Source organism: Acomys minous (assembly GCF_964271855.1).
Source record: "Acomys minous genome assembly, chromosome: 2".
Lineage (NCBI taxonomy): Eukaryota > Metazoa > Chordata > Mammalia > Rodentia > Muridae > Acomys > Acomys minous.
Genome location: NC_140484.1, coordinates 23268314 through 23286571, shown reverse-complemented (window position 1 = coordinate 23286571; position 18258 = coordinate 23268314). Strand labels below are relative to the sequence as shown.

Genomic DNA, 18258 nt, shown 5'->3' with positions numbered 1-18258 from the left:
CGTGGCTCCTGTGCACCAGTCACCATGCTGGGCCTCATTAAAAATGTTTTAATACAGACTTCAAATAAAAAGGTGAAGAAAGGTTCTCAGAAAGAAAGACACACCCCACAGCACAGGCATGTACATCCCCTAACAGAGAGCAGAAAAAAGTAAGACATACTCAAAGGGAGTTACCGCCTAGGAATTTCCTAAGCACAAGGTCTTTTAATCAGCAAATAACATAGTTTTTCTTCTTCCTTTCCAAGTGGTCTGCTTCTTTGTTACTGTGATAAAATACTGACCAATGGCAACTTGGGGGAGGGAAGGGCCTATGTCAGTCACATGTCCAAACCACAGTCGTCATGAAGGGAGTCACGGCAAAAACTCAAATAAGAGGAGAGGCCAGAACCACAGAGGAGAGCTGCTGACTGGTCTGCTTCGCTCTGAAACGTCACAAGCCAAGCCCCCTGACCCCCTGCACCCCCCCACCCCCGTCATCTGCACCTCTCTCAACATTCCTATCTTCCAAGCTGCCATAACAGCTCAGAAAGTTCTGAGAATTCAAAGGCCTTTTCTAGCCCAAAGCCTCAAATGCTCCCACAATCCTCCCAAAAAACATGATCATGTTTGTCTCAGCAACAGCCAGTCCAGTACCAATTTCTGTCCTAGTTTGCTTCTGTCACTATGATTAAACACCAAGACCAAAAGCAACTTGCGGAGGAAAGTATTGATTTCACTTTACATGTTATAATCCATCATCAAAGGATGCCAAGGCAAGAATTCAAGTAACAACCCAGGAGGCAGGACCTGAAGCAGAGACCATGGAGGAGTGCTGCTCACTGGCTTGGTCTGTATGGCCTGCTTTCTTTTTTTTTTCTCCTTTCTTTTATTAATTTATTCTTGTTACATCTCAATGGTTATCCCATCCCTTGTATGCTCCCATTCTTCCCTCCCTCCCAAGGCCTGCTTTCTTATACAAGCCGGGCCCAGCTGTCCAGGGGTAACACTGTCCATAGTGGGATGTGGGCCTTGCCATGCCAACTGGCAAGTGAGAGAAAATGCCCACAGACCAATTTCCCCAGGTGAGGCTCTCTCTTCTCAAGTGACTCTGTTTGTGTCAAGTTGACAAAATCTAACCAACAGATGCCTTTGCTTCTTTTCTCACTTAATTGACCTGACTAGGGCCTCTAGGACATTGTTGAATGAAGGTTTCAGGAGCATACATTCTGTTTTATCTCTGAGGGAAATTTTCAGTTTTTCACCATGTAGCATGAGGGTGACGTGTGTTTTTCATAGAGGCACCTGGCCGAAACAGAACCACCTTCAAGCCGGGAGGTGGTGGTGGGAAGATCTCTGAGTTGGAGGCCAGCCTGGTCTACAGAGGGAGTTCCAGGATAGCGTGGGTACATACAAAACCCTGTCTCAAAAAACTAAAAACAAAACAAAACAAAAACAAAAACAAAAAACAAAACAAACAAAAAACTAAAAAACAAGAAAGAAAAGAAGAACCCTTCAAGGCTGGAGAGATGGCTCAGCAGTTAGCACTTACCTCTCTTGCAGAGAAGCCAAGCTAGGTTTCTAGTACCCAGGCAGTAGCTAAGAACCACATGTAACAGGGTTTGACACCCTCTTCTGGCCTCCTCAGGCACTACACACATAAAGTGCACAGCCATGCATGCATGCGAGTGAAACTATCATACACATAAAAGCAAAGGGAGGGAGGAAAAGACAGAGAGAAGAGAGACAGACAGACAGACAGACAAGCTCTCCTACTCCTAATTGTGGGGTCCTGTTTTCTCCCTCTCAATGGCAAACTGGGACTGAAAATAACAAATTAGTAAGTCTGACTTTGGTTTCCAGAGCATGCATTAAGCAATCATTTATGTACTTGCATACGTGGAGATCAGAGGACAGCTTGCAGGAGTCAGTCCTGTCCTTCCACAGTGTGAGTTCTGGGGATGAAACTCAGGTTGTCAGGCTTGTTGGCAAAGGCCTTAATAACCCAGGGAGCCATCTTGCCAGCCCAATACTTGCTTTAAAAATATTTACAAAATGTTGCCTGATTTTTTTTTTTTTTTTTTTTTTTTGGTTTTTCGAGACAGAGTCTCTCTGTGTAGCCTTGGCTGTCCTGGACTCACTTTGTAGACCAGGCTGGCCTCGAACACACAGCGATCCGCCTGCCTCTGCCTCCCGAGTGCTGGGATTAAAGGTGTGCGCCACCACGCCCGGCTAATTTTTTTTTCCTAAATTTTCAGCAAGTTGATGCCAAATTGCTTAAATTCTGGGTAGCACATAGCTACAGTTTGTGTTCCAGGGGCCACAAACAGCTACTGTCAATTCAGAGTCAAGAACTTCCCAGGGGAGGAAAAAACTAAAACACAAGAAAATGTACATAGTAAAAGAAAGCACTGAGCACTGAGAAGGGAGCTCATTGGTTCAAATACTAGGCTCAATGCCCAGGATCAAAACCCAGAGCAAACCAACCAAACTCCTACGTCCTTTGAGTTCTAACAAATTCAGATGAAAGAAAACAAAACAAGGGCTGGAGAGATGGCTCAGAGGTTAAGAGCACTGACTGTTCTTCCGGAGGTCCTGAGTTCAATTCCCAGCAACCACATGGTGGCTCACAATCATCTATAATGGGATCTTCTGGCCTGCAGTTGTGCCTGCAGGCAAAGTGTTATATACATAATAATAAATAAATCTTTAAAAAAAAAAGAAAACAAAACAAAACCCACTTTAGTCCATATGACATATAGGCTAATGAAAAATAATATACATCTTTTCATTTGCTCACTATCATTAGAGAAATGTCTGTTGAGATATTTTGTCCATTTTCAACTTGGGCTATTCGTGTTAATTATTGACTTGTTTTTTGAAACAGGGTGTTGTTATGCTGCCCAGGCTGACCTAGGACTAGCAATTGTCCTGCCTCAGCCTCCTGAGTGCTAGAATTACAGGGCTGGCCTCAAACCTGTTCGTTCAAGCAATGATCCCACTTCCATCTCCCTTGCACAGGGACAAGGTGGACTAAGTGGACGCCACTGCACCTGGCTATCATGCTGGAGATGGAGAAGGGTATATCATACCCATTACACATACAGAGACTAGAAATATGAATATTCAGATCTAAAGACTAACAAAAAGAGTTTTTAATTGCTTAACCTTGAGCAGTAAAAGAAACTATTTGGTTTTAATTTTTAATGCATGCACTATGGTAAATATATGACCATTAGTGCTGTTTGGGTTCAATGTTTTGAATGATGCTAATGTACAAGGAATTTTTATCTGAAGTTGCTTATGCCATTGGTGTAAGTGTTAATGCAGTGGAAAATGAAACGATGTTTCCTATTATTATGTGGACTTCATATGTTGTCTGGAAGAGGTCTGGGGAAACTCTAGGGTCTACAAGACCAGATTTTCAGTGGTTCTATGAAAAACATGGCTGTTTGAAAAGGAAAAGTATCTTCCATATACATTTTCTCATAAAAATACACTCCAGCCTATAATCCAAGTACAAAAGAGACTGACACAAAAGGATCACTCAGAGTTCCAAACCAGCCTGAGCTACAAAGTAAAACTAGTCTAAAAAGTCAAAAGAGCCAGGCATGGTGACGCACGCCTTTAATCCCAGCACTCGGGAGGCAGAGGCAGGCGGATCTCCGTGTGTTGGAGGCCAGCCTGGTCTACAGCCAGGGCTACAAGAAAAACCCTGCCTTATAAAACAAAAAGTCAAAAGAGCTGGGTGGTAGTGTCCCACACTTTTAATTTCAGTATTCAGGAGGCAAAGGCAGGCAGATACTGAGGTGAAGGCCAGCCTGGTCTATAGAGTGAGTTCCAGGGTTGCCAGGGCTACACAAAGAAACCCTGTCTCGAAACACAAATACACATAATAAAAACAACAGCAACAACAACAAAGCAAAATATCTAAATAAAATGGACATTCCAGGGCTAAGCTACAGAAGAGAAAATATACTATGCTGCCCTATACTTTTTTTTTCTTTCTGTATTGGCTAGTCTTATGCTAACTTGCCACAAGCAAGAGTTATCAGAGAGGCGGAAGTCTTGATTTAAAAAAAAAATGCCTCCATAAGATCCAGCTGTAAGACATTTTCTTAATTGGTGATTGATGGAGGAAGGGCCCAACCCACTGTATGTGGTGCTATCCCTGGGCTGGTGGTCCTGCGTTCTATAAAAAAGCAATCAAGCTGTAAGCCAGTAAGCAGCATGGCCTCTGCATTGGCTCCTGCCTCCAGGTTCCAGCCATATGTGAGTTCCTGTCCTCCCCACCTTTTTTTTTTCAAGATTTATTAATTTATTATTATGTATAGAGTACTCTTGGCTCTACATACACCTGCAGGCCAGAAGAGGGCAGAGAGCATCAGATCACATTATGAATGGTTGTGAGCCACCATGTGGTTGGTGGGAATTGAACTCAGGACCTCTGGAGGAGCAGTCAGTGCCCTTAACCTCTGAGCCATCTCTCCAGACTTGTCCTTACCGCTTGATGATCCACTGTTCTATGAAACTGTGTGCAAAATATACCCTTTCTTTCCCAAGTTGCTTTGGTCATCATGTTTCATCACAGCTACAGTAACCCTAACTAAGATGCTTCTTTCTTTCCTTCCTTTCTTTTCCTGTCTCTCCTCTCTCTCTCTCTCTCTTCCTGCTTGGATTAAAGGCGCACATACCATGTCTGGCTCAAAGATAATTTTTTAAATGTGTTCCAACATTTATGAGAAAAGTGCACATTGGTCAATGATGATACATCTGCAAATTATTTATCTTCTGTAACTACCCCATTAGAATGATAGGATCCTATTTTTCGGGATGCAAATGCAAATGAATAGATAGGTATTAGACCATCCTCTGTGAGTAGCCAATGAAGCCTCTATCTAGAATTAGGAAAACAAAAGCAATTAAAGTAATCCTATGGATGTTAGGTTTAAAATTACTGGGGACTACAGTTCTCATACAGCTGTGCGACAAGCATGAAGGGCTGGGATAAAACTAGCCACTGCACTGTGCTGAGCTGAATAGCAGAGAGAGACATAAACACACACACAAAAAAATCTAAAACCCGAGCACAGCCAAATCTCTGATCAGATAATAATGTTAGGAATTGTGCTTAAATGCTAAAGAAAGAAAGAGACTGGATTTTTTAAAAAAAATCATAGACAGATATAAATAGCTTGAAATTAATAAAATAAAGATAGTTAAATAAAATTACAAAGAATAAGACATGTAAGAATGAAAAAATATCACAGAGCTTTTGAATCCTGTATAATGCCACATTAGATGACTTAAAAATAGAGACAAAGGGGCTAGAGAGGTTCAGAGCACTGGCTGCTCTTGCAAAAGTCCTGAGTTCAATTCCCAGAAACTACATGATGGCTCACAACCATCTATAATGAGATCTAGTGCCCTCTTCTGGCCTGCAGGCATTACATGCAGGCAGAACATTGTACAAATAATTCATAAATAAATAAATAAATAAATAAATAAACAATCTTTTTAAAATTAGACAAGAGATAAAAACATAAATGACTAAACTAAAATGGGTACAATACCAATTATGATTATTATATTATTATGATGTTGGCACTTCTTATTCTAGTCATAAGAGCCATAATGGATTTTGTACATCTCAAAAACAGGGGGAAGGGCTTTAGAGATACAAGAAAAAGAGAAATATGAAAAAAAGAAGCCTTAGAAGAAAAATTAGAAAAACATATATATAAAAATGAGAAAGACACTAAGATAGAGATAAAGGAACTAAAACCACACCCGGCTGTACCACTATATAATGAAAATAAAGAAAAGTCAGCCAAAAGTTAATAAAAACCAACTTTAGCTTATGACAAGTGCTAGCAGACCATAGACCCACAAGCTTATGAAGATTTCAGATGGAATCCCATAGAAATGATAGATTTGGAAAATGTTAGGGATGCAACCTTAATAGGAAAAGTAACCTTTAAAGGTTTTAAGAAAGCCAAAGTGTCAAATGTTTTAATTGTGGCAAGCTAGGCACTCCTAGAAACAACGTGTTTTCTAGAGATAACCCAAAAAGAAGGCCCGGCCTCCTGGAGCCTGCAGAAGGGATAGCAAAAGCCAGCGCTGAACTAATGAGTGCAAATGAGCGAGGGACAGACAAGGTCATTCCTCGTGGGAAACGCCCTAGGAAACTCTGCCATCAAATTCAAGTCAGCCATTTCAGGTCAGCAGGGGAGAAACTCATCCGCAGAACAATTAAGCAACACTGTTTTGAAGATAGACAATAAAATCCAAGATATCAAAGTCAAGCAGCTTTATAGATTGTACAGTATAGTTAATATGGAAAATTCAGGAGACCAGAAAACAAGCATTTTGGCAAACTGATATAAATGATAAGAGACCAGAGTTAAAATTTCACTTAGATGGAATCAAGATTGAAGACTTCGTAGATACAGGAGTAGATATAACAGTTCACAAGATTCCTGGAATCTAGCTTGGCCATTTCAAAAGGAATCTACACAGGGCCTAGGAATTGGGAAATTGTCTCAGTTAAAACAAAGTCTAAATTAAATGCATAGATCCAGAAGGTCAAATAGAATTAAAGCCATATATGGCTAAAATAACCTTCAGCTATAATCCAACATAATTGGACTCTATATGTTGAGTTAAGAATACAGATACTAGGGCTAGAGAGATGGCTCAGTGGTTAAGAGCACTGCCTGCTCTTCAAAAGGACCCAGGTTCAATTCCCAGCACCCATATAGAAGCTCACAACTGTCTGTAACTCCAAGATCTGACACCTTCACACCAATGCACATAAATTAAAAAATTAAATAAAAAATATTAAAAAGAATACACATACTGTTCAATGATGCCACTTTAGAGCAATAGATTATATGGGTTTTACTTTGTGGAGTTTGGAGAATTAAAATATGTACATGTGGTAATACATCATACAATTGATACCAAAGGCTTCAAAATGGGTCTGCCTTGAGTTCTGGAAAGGCTGATTCTGAGATTGCATATATATTAGATGTGATGACAATCTTGGAAATGCCTTTACAGAATGAAGCTGATGATGCTTCGACATATGCATCTATAAGAATACAACAATATTTTAGACATATGGGTATAAAACAGGTTACAGGTACATCTCATAATCTTACAGGACAAGCAATTATGGAGAAATCTAAGAGGACTTTAAAGGAAATGTTCATAGAACAGGGGATCTCTCAGAGATGATTAAATAATGCTCTATTGAATTTAAAGTTCTTAAATGTCAATGAGACAAATGCACAGCTGCAATAAAAAAGAAAGAAAGAAAGAAAGAAAGAAAAGAAAAGAAAAAGAAAAAGAAAAACACGGGATTTTAGAAAGGACTGCTGAATTAGCTCAGTTTATAGATATGCTAACTTCAGAATGGAGGACAAGAAATGCGCTGCATTGGGGAAAAGGTTTTGCCTTTATTTCAACAGGAGAAGAAAAGCTACGAATTCCTTCAAAACTAATAAAGATCAGATTTGACCAGGCAAGACCTTCTGAAAATCTTGACTACAGACATGAAGGAAGAAACTAAGAAAAATAACACCTAACATGAATTGCTGACCCCTCTACATGGGAACAGCTCTGAGACGTGAGAAAATGGCTCTGCATAACCAATAAACCTTGTTGGCTACACATCCCTCAGGATTTATCATGCCATCTCTTCATATGGCTTGGTTGAAAACGTATGTTACAGTTTGGTTATGTAGACTAAACCGACTTTAAAGAAGGAAAGATGCCTTTCCTGCTCCGACTCGGAGAAGAGATCACCTTTAGCTGCCTGTGCACACTGCACAGTCCATACATGTGTCAATGCAAGAATGTACATTACCTTAAAAAGCTTTTATGTTTACAGAACAAGAGGACCAGACAGACACCAAAGACAAGTTCCCACATGATCCAACCTTACAGACCACTTTAATAGCTGTTTCCTGAAAAACCTGCATCCAGAACATTTTTTTTTTATTAACTCTCAATTGTTATCCTATCCCTTGTACCCTCCCATTCCTCCCTCCCTCCCTCTTCCCCCCTACTCCCCTCCCCTATGTCTGTGACTGAGGGGGACTTCCTCCCCCTGTATATGCTCACAGGATATCAAGTCTCTTCTTGGTGACCTGTTACCCTTCCTCTGAGTGCCTAAATGGGTAGCTAAGATGTTCCGGCCTCAAAGACTATTCCAGCTAGAGCTTCAGTTAAGCCCTATACTTTTCCATCACACGGAGACTGGACAACAAATGATACAGCTAGCTCTTCCAGGACTTGGTCATTTTTCCAAATTTCTTAGGTTCCCCAAAAGATGTCATTTCCCCCAGACAGCAGGAAGCAATTTTAAGAGAATGATGTCTTATTCCCAAAATGTGAGGTGGGTGGTTTTTGGCCATTTGGAGGGTGCTAGCTGTTTGTTGTTATTTAAGGGGGTTGATTGCAAATTGTCAGTAGTCTTGGTCAGGAAGGAAACAAATTAAAGGAGGGATCTCTTTTTCTCTTTCTTTTCTTTCCTCTATCCTTTCTATCCTATCTACTCTTAAAAAGAACAGATTAAAAGAAAAAAAAGGGGGGAATATAGGAGTGATAGGATAAAAGGGCATACTGAATCTACATTAAAACTAAATAGCATTCAACAATCCAAAATTTTTATGTTGGTATGGATCTTTGTATATTGATACAAGTTTAAGGTTAGTTTTGTTACAACATTCTGTGCCTATGTGTCAAATCTTGTTTAAGGTATTATACCTGTGCAGGTCATTTAAAAATGTAATGTGAAGTTCTAGTCTTTGAAAGCTGCTATTCCAAACTGTTTAAGATTATTTGCTATAGCTGGGAGTGGTGGTGTATGTCTTTAGGGAGGCGGAGGCAGGCGGATCTGTGTGAGTCCAGGCCAGCCTGGTCTACAGAGTAAGCCCAGGACAGCCAAGGCTGTTACATAGAGAAACCCTGTCTCAAAAAAACAAAAACAAAAACAAAACAAAAAAATGCCTATTCAGATATACTATAGATAGACGGTCTTCAAAAGCCTCAAAGGTCTATAAAATATGTCATTTAAAGATGTTTTATTGCCGGGCATGGTGGTGCACACCTGTAATCCCAGCACTTGGGAGGCAGAAGCAGGCAGAGCTCTGTAAGTTTAAGGCCAGCTTGGTCTACAGAGTGAATGTAGGATAGCCAAGGCTACAAAGACAAACTCTGTCTCTGGGGAAAAAAAAAAGAGGTATTTTTGATAGTAAGAAATGTCAGCTCCTAGAAGTACCCCCATACTAATTCAAAAAAAGATGATGGGCAGTAAAGAACCTCCTTTTTGAGTTTGCTTCAAATGTGGCAAGCTAGCACTGGGCAAGAAACTGCCCTTGTCTCAATTGCAGCATGCTGTCCAAGATATGGACAAGTGGGACACAGAAGTCAACTGCTGAACTTTTGGTTTGTTTTTTTTTTTAAGATTTATTATTTATTATATATACAGTACTCTGCCTGCATATACACCCACAGGGCAGAAGAGGGCATCAGATCACATTACAGATGGTTGTGAGCTACCATGTAGTTGCTAGGAATTGAACTCAGGACTTCTAGAAGAGCAGTCAGTGCTCTTAACCTCTGAGCCATCTCTCCAGCCCTCGACTGCTGAACTTTACAAGGACAAGATAGGCAAGTCCTTCATAATTCCTGCTTCACATAAAAGCTTGTCAGATATTCTGGGCTTGTAGGCTGAAGATGGATTCTCCAATGTTCCAGAGGAACCTTGAGTGACTGTCCAGGCAGCCAACAGTCTCAGTCATTTCTACAGTTTTGGTAGCTGCTTGCTCTGCACTTCCTATATCATCAGGTAATATGTATCCTTCTCAGGTCTCTGATAGGGTGGAAGACTAAACAGTTATAGTCTCACATTAAGCTTAAGGTGTTTGGCATTTAAGAAATGTTTTTAACTCTAAAAAGATGTTTTTAGGTTGATAAATGCAAGATATGATAAAAAGTGATTTAAGTACAGAACTTTGAACTCACCAAGATAGGATAAATACATACAATACTCTCTCCGAGACTGCCAAATACAAATAGATTAGACAGGTAAATTCTTACCTATAGTTTTCATGATTTTTTTTTTGTTTTTTGTTTTGTGTGTGTGTGTGTGTGTGTGTGTGTGTGTGTGTGTGTGTGTGTATGTGTGTGGTTTTTTGAGACAGGGTTTCTCTGTGTAGCCTTGGCTGTCCTAGACTCACTTTGTAGACCAGGCGGGTCTCAAACTCACATCAATCCACTTGCCTCTGCCTCCCAAGTGCTAGGATTAATTTAAAGGCATGCACCACCACGCCCAGCTGATTGTTCTTATTGTACATAGCTTAATAATGTAAGGGAAAGAGCCCTTTATTCTGATTTCTGTTATTCTTATAAAATTGTGTTTCTTATCAGTTTATCCCCCTTTTTGTATTGTTTTGTTTTGTTTTGTTTTGTTTTTCGAGACATGGTTTCTCTGTGTAGCTTTGACTGTCCTGGACTCACTTGGTAGACCAGCCTGCCTCTGCCTCCCGAGTACTAGGATTAAAGGCGTGAGCCACCACGCCCGGCCAGTTTATCTCTTAATACAGCTAACAGAACTAAGCATTTGAATTACACAATAACCTTATGCCTATAGATTTCTGTACCTAGAGAACTGGTTGAAGTCAAGGCATTGGCCTTGTCATTATTATTGAAGCATCTCCTGTCTCAGTGTTGTGTAAAAATTCTTCTCCATCATTTTATGATTGATTAATAAAGAACTGAACAGCCTTTAGCTGGACTGGAGAGTTAAGGTGGGACCTCAGATCCCAGTGAAGGGGTCTCAGAGAGACAGAGGGTCACCATGAGGAAGTTACCATAAAGACACAAATGAACAAGGACGTCCCAGAGCAAGACTAAGATGGCAAGTAATGGGTCTCATGGCTGCAAAGTAGTCCTGGCCAGCACAGACAGGTTCGAATAGGTCAATATCTTAACAGCTATAGTGCTGGAAGCATATTAATAAATATAATAGGCCTCTGTATCATTATTTGGGAGCCAGGGCAGATATTAGAAAACCCTCTCTTTTTTTCTTTATTTTGTTTTAAATATGTATGTATTTATTTATTTACTATGATGTATACAGTGCTCTGCCTGCACATTCTCCTCCACGCCAGAAGAGGGCATCATATCTCATTATAGATGGCTGTGAGCCACCATGAGGTTGGCTCAGGAATTGAACTCAGGACCTCTGGGAGAACAGTCAGTCAGTGCTTTTAACCTCTCAGCCATCTCTCCAGCCCTAGAAAAGCCCTTTAATTTTACAATAAACAAACAACAAATAGAGACAGAAGGGCCAGTTAGGTACCACTAAAGGACACACTGATCAAAATTTCCAGGGCAAACCTCTAACTATAAACTAATGCCATTTTCCACACAATAGGTCTCTTTCTTGTGTGAGGCCTACCCCACCCATGTGAGTTTCCATCTCTCCTAAGGGCAAAATTCCTAACATGGGCCTATGGAGCTCTACATTACTGGTCACTTGAACTTTGGGGATCAAAGTTACTCTAATATCTCTCTTTGTTTCAGTGTCTTTTATTGATCAAAGCCCTTTCCTCATGGGGCATTTCCACATGCGGCCTGAATACTCTTTCCTCTCTTTCCTAGTTAATGACTGCTCTTCTTCAGTCCTTAGTATTCTAGATAGTTCCTCAGCAAAGCTTGCCCTGGCGTCCCTGTCAACCTTTTAATTATAATTCTGTAACTGCACAACTCCAAGTTAGGACTTCTTCTTATTCTCCCACCAATCAGTAAACTTCAAAAAGGCAGATGCACTTGTTTTTACTTCTCACTGTATTCCCACTGCTGAATTAATTCATAGCCTTTTCACTATTTCACACAGCAGACAAACATATTTTTCTAGTTATTTAACAGAGACTTACCACCTGAGTTTCAGAGATTAACTCTTATCTTTACATCTTTTCATCCAAATCCAGACCCCAAATGCTCTCTGTCTCTGCGTTTACAGAAGGTAATGCCGTTTCCCATTTCAAGGCGTTCTCTTTAATAATAACGTGGGTCTTCTACAACCTTGTGAGCTCCTTGGTATTCCTATGCTAGTCAAGTGACTTCTCCATACCCTGCCACATTATCATTGCATAACGGTTCGTGTGTGAGTACCTTTTCATTTGCTAAGCATATTCTCTGGGCTCCTAAAGGGCAAGTGTAGTTTAATTTGCTATTACAGTGCCTATTTACATTATGAAGTCTCTGGGCACATCTGCTGAAGGAATTAACAAAGAACTTTCCATAGCCTGAAATGAGGGCTCAACCCACAGCTTATCACCAACCTCGCAATTGACAGTTCTTGGGAGGACAGTTCTTAAGATGTTACACTATTTCTCTGAAAAACCATTATTACCCATGTTGGCAGACACTTCAAAACAAGTGTGATAGAAGAAAATTAAATCATTCATTACTTTACATTTCTGGATGTATTTACAAGAGTTCATAAGCAACTGTTTTAAAATCTATTATAGAATATTAACGTATTATATGACTCTTAAGGATACGCAACACTGTCACTTCTTATTCTTGCCCGAAAATCTTTTTACATTTTCAGTAGATTAATTTCTACTAAAACTATAACAACAGGCCAGGCGGAGTGGCGCACGCCTTTAATCCCAGCACTCGGGAGGCAGAGGCAGGTGGATCTCTGTGAGTTCGAGGCCAGCCTGGTCTACAAATTAAGTCCAGGACAGCCAAGGCCACACAGAGAAACCCTGTCTCGAAAACCAAACCAAACAACAACAACAAAAACTGTAACAACAGGGCAAAAACAATGCCTATAGTCATGTTGGATACTCCTTTGGCTGCCTACCATTCGCCACAAATTTAATTCTGTATGAAATACATGTACACTGTTTTTGGTGGTGGGCCAGCAACGATGCTTGTGGTGGTCAGAGGACAACTTGAAGAAGCTCTTTCTGTCCACAGTGTGGGTCCCAGGAGTCCAGGTTAGGTGGTCAGGCTCCACTCAGGTGTCCTCAGACAAGTGTCTAGCCACTTTTGGAGACAGGTTTTGACACCAGCCAGGCCTTGAACTTCTCTATGTGGCAGTCGATGACCCTGAACTTCTGACCCCTCTATCTAATGAGAGTCATCTTGGGATGACAATGGACACAGGCTGTCTGTTTTTAAGCGATGCTAAGGATCAAACCTCTTCTATTCATTATGTCACCAAGAAGGCTTTAAACTCACAACAATTCTCCTGCTTCAGCCTTGCAAGTACCAGATCACAGGAGTGTGATATTATGCCTAGCTCAAGTTTGTGAAGAAATAAAATTTTTTCCTTCAAAATCAAAGAGTAGGGCTCCTCAGAGGTTATGTGTGCATACTGCTCTTGAGGACAACCAGAGTTCAGGTCCCAGGATCCACATGAGGCAGCTCACAACTGCCTGTAACTCCGACTATAGAGTTTACCCGCCTCTCTGTCCTCCAGAGACACCTGAACTTCCAGGTGTATACCCACACACAGGTACACTTGCATAAACATAATTAAAAATTAAAAGTAATGTCTTTTTTTTAATCTCACAAACAAAACCAAAAAGTAAATTGTAATTCCAAATACCTTTAGTCTTACTGAAAAATGAAAGTGCCATAGAAAGCAAAGTTGACAGACAAGATTGAAATTGAGGCTATATGTGTCACCCATTTCAAATGCAAGAATTTTTTAAATAAATTCTATTAATCATGATTTTGACTTATACTAAATGAAGATAAATGAAGACTTTACATTTTTTATTTTGGGATTGAATTGGGTTTTGTTGTTGCTGCTGCTGCTGCTGCTGATGATGATGATTTTGAGACAGGTTTTCACACTGTAGCTCAGATAATGATTTTGAGACAGGTTTTCACACTGTAGCTCAGATAATGATTTTGAGACAGGTTTTTACACTGTAGCTCAGATAATGATTTTGAGACAGGTTTTTACACTGTAGCTGAGGCTGGACTCTTAACTAAATATGTAATCCTGATTGGCAAGTCATAGCAATTCTCCTGCCTCAACTTCCTAAGTGCTGTGATTACAAGTGTGAGCTACAACATCCAGCTTTATATATTAGTCTATAAATGTCTTCTTTCTTTCTTTCTTTCCTTCTTTCTTTCTTTCTTTTTTTTTCTTTCTATTTTCTGAGACAAGATTTAGCCTTGGGTGTAGCATTGGCTGTTCTGGACTCACTTTGTAGACCAGGCTAGCCTCAAACTCAGAGATCCCCCTGCCAGTGCTGGAATTACAGATGTGTGCCACCGCACTCAGTTTATAAATGCCTTCTTAAATTTTTTTCTTTTTGTAAAACATTTATTTACTGGGGAAAGGGGTTACATATGTTCCACAGTCGTATAGAAGTCAGAGGAGAATTTGAAGCAATTTTTTTTTCTTCCACCATGTGGGCTGGGGGAGAGGGTTTAAACAGGCTTGGTGATGTATCATATTACCTACTGAGCTCCTATCTTTCTGTTTATATGGGTGTCATTCTTCTCTCTCTTTTTCTTAATGTTGCTAAGGAGCAAACTCCAGGGCCTTGGTATGGTAAACGAATGCCTTATTATTAGGGTATACACACAGTCCCCAAAACAATTTATTCTCTCCTAAGAAGGGTTTTTAAAAAGAACAGGAAATTGCTGTTTTATAAAAATATAAATATAAAATTTATTTTTAAAATAATAAGGCTAATATAAATGGGATTTGTTGTCAATAGAACTATACCATATTTTCCGTTTTAGGGTAAAACACACATTTTAAAGAAGGATATGATAGATCACCCCTGTAGATCTCTGCACTTGGAAGTTTCTGGCAAAAGAACTGCTACCAGTTAAAGGACACTGTGGCTAGGTAAATCAGCCTAGAGTGAGACCCAGTCTTCTTGTTTGTTTGGTTAGTTAGACAGATAGGGTCTGTCTCTCTGCATCCCGGACTGGTTCTGAACTTGTGAAGAACCTCCCAGATCTGCTGGGCATGCCCATGAAGCTTTTGGTTTGTTCTTTTTGGACAGACTTGAACTCATTAGAAGTAGAGGGTTTTGTTTTTTTTTTTTTTTTTTTTTTTTTTTTGGTTTTGCTTTGGTTTGGTTTCTCTACATAACCCGGGCTGTCCTGGAACTCACTTTGTAGACCAGGCTGGCCTTGAGCTCAGAGATCCACATACCTCTGCCTCCCAAGTACTGGGATTAAAGGTGTACGCCACCTCACCCAGCTGAGACCCAGTCTTTAAAAGTGGGCAGGCAGGAATGGTGGGCCACACCTATGATCCCAATATTCAGGAAGTGAGGCAACAGGATTTCAGCAAACTGAAAACCAACCTGTCCATTTAGAGAGTTACATGCCAGCCAGGACTACATAGCAAGATCTTGTCTTAAAAGGAGGATCCGGGGTATGATGACAAACCAACAGACTGGAGAGATGGCCTCAGCTGTTCAGAGAGCTAACTGCTCATCTAAAGGACCCAGGTTCAATTCTCATCACCCACATCTCATTACCGCTATCTGTGACTCCAGTCTCAAGAGATCTCATGCCCTTTTCTGGCCTCTGTGGGTACTGCATCCATGTAGTACACAAACATACATGTAAGCAAAACACTCACACGTATACAAATAAACCAGTTTTTAAAATTAAAAACAAAAAGAAAACAACAACAAGAGAAGAGCTGGCCACAGTAGCTGGTGACCTGTAACCCCAGCACTTGGGAGATGCAGAAAAATCAGCACCTAGATTACCTTTGGTTTATGCCCAGGGCCGGACTATGCTACAGAAGAGCCTCAAACAAACACACAAAACCACCACAAGATTCTAAGAAGAAACGGGAACTCTCTTTATTATAAATCACAAAGCTAACTAAGTTTTGTGTTGGTCTTTTTCCAACATGGTTAACTGCTTAAAAGAGACACACACAATAGAGAAAGGTTTACGTAGCACACAAAGCAAAAAATAAGTTAAATACTAGATACCTGCTTAAGGTACCCATTTTCCTTCCGAGAGCAGGCCTATTTCTCTTTCCATGAGAAGGGATATTAATTCTAGCATCGTAAAGTATTTCGTAAAACCATGTTCCTAGGGGGCTTTATATGTAAAGTACTTGTTATCCAAGCAGGAAAACCCAAGTTTCAGCCCCTAGTACCCATATAAAAGCCAGATGTGCCTGTGGCATCTGCAACCTTAGCAGCTGTAGGCAAGGATAGGCGGGTCCCTGGGGCTCACTGGCCCACTGGTTCCAACAAGCTCTGGCTTGAGAGGCCCAGTCTCAAACAATAAAGTGGAGCACTATAGAGGAATCCACCCAAAGTTGACCTTACACTTCTGCGCACATACATGTGCCCACCCAAAACCTTATAAAAATAGCCTTGTGTGTTAGCACAAGCCTCTAATCCCAGAAGACAGAGGCAGGCAAATTTTTGTGAGTTCAAGGCCAGTCTAGTCTACATAAGGAAGTCCAGGGCTGCATAGTAACACCATGTCTCAAAATATGTAAATAAAAATAAAAGTGCTTATTTCAGAAATCGGAGGCCAAATAAGCATATGTATTTTATTTATTTATCCTGACCGTGAACAATATATTTAGAGAGCAAAAATAGTTTTACACAGATAAGAGCTATTGTAAAAATCTACACATTAGACAAGAGTTTTCAAAACATGTTGGATCTGGGTGTCGCGGGCTATGCCTATATAATTCCAGATCTAGGGAGCGCTAGACAGGAGGATCTCAAAGTGTGTTGCAGACACATAGTCCTTGCCAAAGAAAAACTAAAACAAAGGCGGGCTTGATGGTTACTGCTTTGAGACAGGGTCTGTCTCTCTGCATCCCGGACTGGTTCTGAACTTGTGAAGAACCTCCCAGATCTGCTGGGCATGCCCATGAAGCTTTTGGTTTGTTCTTTTCGGACAGACTTGAACTCATTAGAAGTAGAGTATGACCTTGAACTCCTAATCCTCCTGCCTCCGCCTATCTAGTGCTGGGATTACAGGATTGCACTCCTACAACAAAGGGTTTCCCCCCCCCTCTTCTTCCTCCTAGCAAGACTGTAGCCCAGGCTGCTTTGGAAACCGTAATATAAACCACGTGGCTTCGAACTCCAGGGCAATTCTGTCTCAGTTTCCCAAATCTGGGATTACAGGCCTAAGAAACCATTCCAGGCTCAAAATTTCCACATTTCTATTTAAAGAAACAACAACGTTTTTGTAGCAAAATGTAGGCACAACCAATGGAAAACTACCAAACATCCCACCAATCACAGCACTAAACAACGCCACAGGTCGCCCAAAGTACGCATTTGATTAAGTCAACAACAGCTCTTTCCTCCCTCCTAAGCCTTCCCACCGGCATCAGAGAAGACAGAGGGATGATTTGTGACTTTTCTCTTTTTTGATCCCTCGCCCGGGATCCACCTGCTTAGAAGTGTCAAGGAGACTAGAAATGGTTAACGGCGACCAGCTGCAGAAAGAAACAAACCTCCCTGACAACCTACAGCTGAGCAAGCAAAGGCTGTTTATTCACCAACGCGTTCCCTTTGGAGGCTGCCAGCAAGCCATCAATGGCCGGGCGACAGCACCTCCAAGAAGGCTCCTGGACAGGCAGAGTGGTCCTCTCGTCCCACCCCCGACGTCCACACTCACACACACACAGGTCCACACCACACACACGCACACACACACATACACACACACACGCACACACACAGGTCTACACCACACACGCGCACATACACACACACACACACACACACACGCACCCGTGGGAACACTCGGGTAACCTACCCGCCTCCCCGGAGCAGCCCCGCACTAAGCCACGCGATCCCTCCCCGAAGATGGGCTCTGACGCGGCCGAGGCTGACCAGAGCGCCCGGCCTCCCGCCGCCGCGGCCCGGCGTGCTGGACCCGGCCCAGAAACTGGCCCCTTCCACGCCACCTCCCCTCACCTGGCTCCGTCCCACCTGAGCGCGAGAGCTGATGGGGCAAGACGCGGAGAGGGGGCGCTGACCTTGTTGCTACTGACAGCGGAGCGCCACATGCTGCCACTTCCCGGACAGCGGCCCGAAGGACATTTTTTTTCCCCCCTGGAGGAAGGAAACGGGAGGGCGCCGGCCCGGCGGTGGCGGGCGCGGCGGCGGCGGCGGCGGGGGTCCCGGCTGGCTGTGCAACCTCTAGCGGGGACCGTCCGAGGACTACATCTCCCAGGCTGCTCCGAGCCGCCCCTGCGTCGTGACCCCGGCGCGCACGGAGGCG

At 41.8% G+C, this 18258-nt stretch overlaps 1 protein-coding gene and 1 long non-coding RNA gene across 4 annotated transcripts in view; one reads left to right on the top strand and one right to left on the bottom strand.

Annotated features, from left to right (window-relative positions):
* Positions 1-7973, top strand: part of LOC311587394 — a 33734-nt gene extending 25761 nt beyond the window's left edge. The window contains exon 4 of the long non-coding RNA XR_014775844.1: positions 7871-7973. This is a non-coding gene — a long non-coding RNA (uncharacterized lncRNA). The remainder of the gene's footprint in view (positions 1-7870) is intronic.
* Positions 1-18258, bottom strand: part of CPEB3 (cytoplasmic polyadenylation element binding protein 3) — a 204876-nt gene that overhangs the window by 186502 nt on the left and 116 nt on the right. Inside the window, exon 1 of one of the 3 annotated variants that reach the window (XM_084763890.1) lies at positions 17952-18254. The exons of 1 other annotated variant lie outside the window; for it this stretch is intronic. The gene's annotated coding sequence lies outside the window, so the exon portion shown is untranslated. Of the gene's footprint in view, positions 1-17951; positions 18255-18258 lie in introns of those variants that run through there. One more of the 3 variants, XM_084763885.1, reaches the window with a different exon arrangement.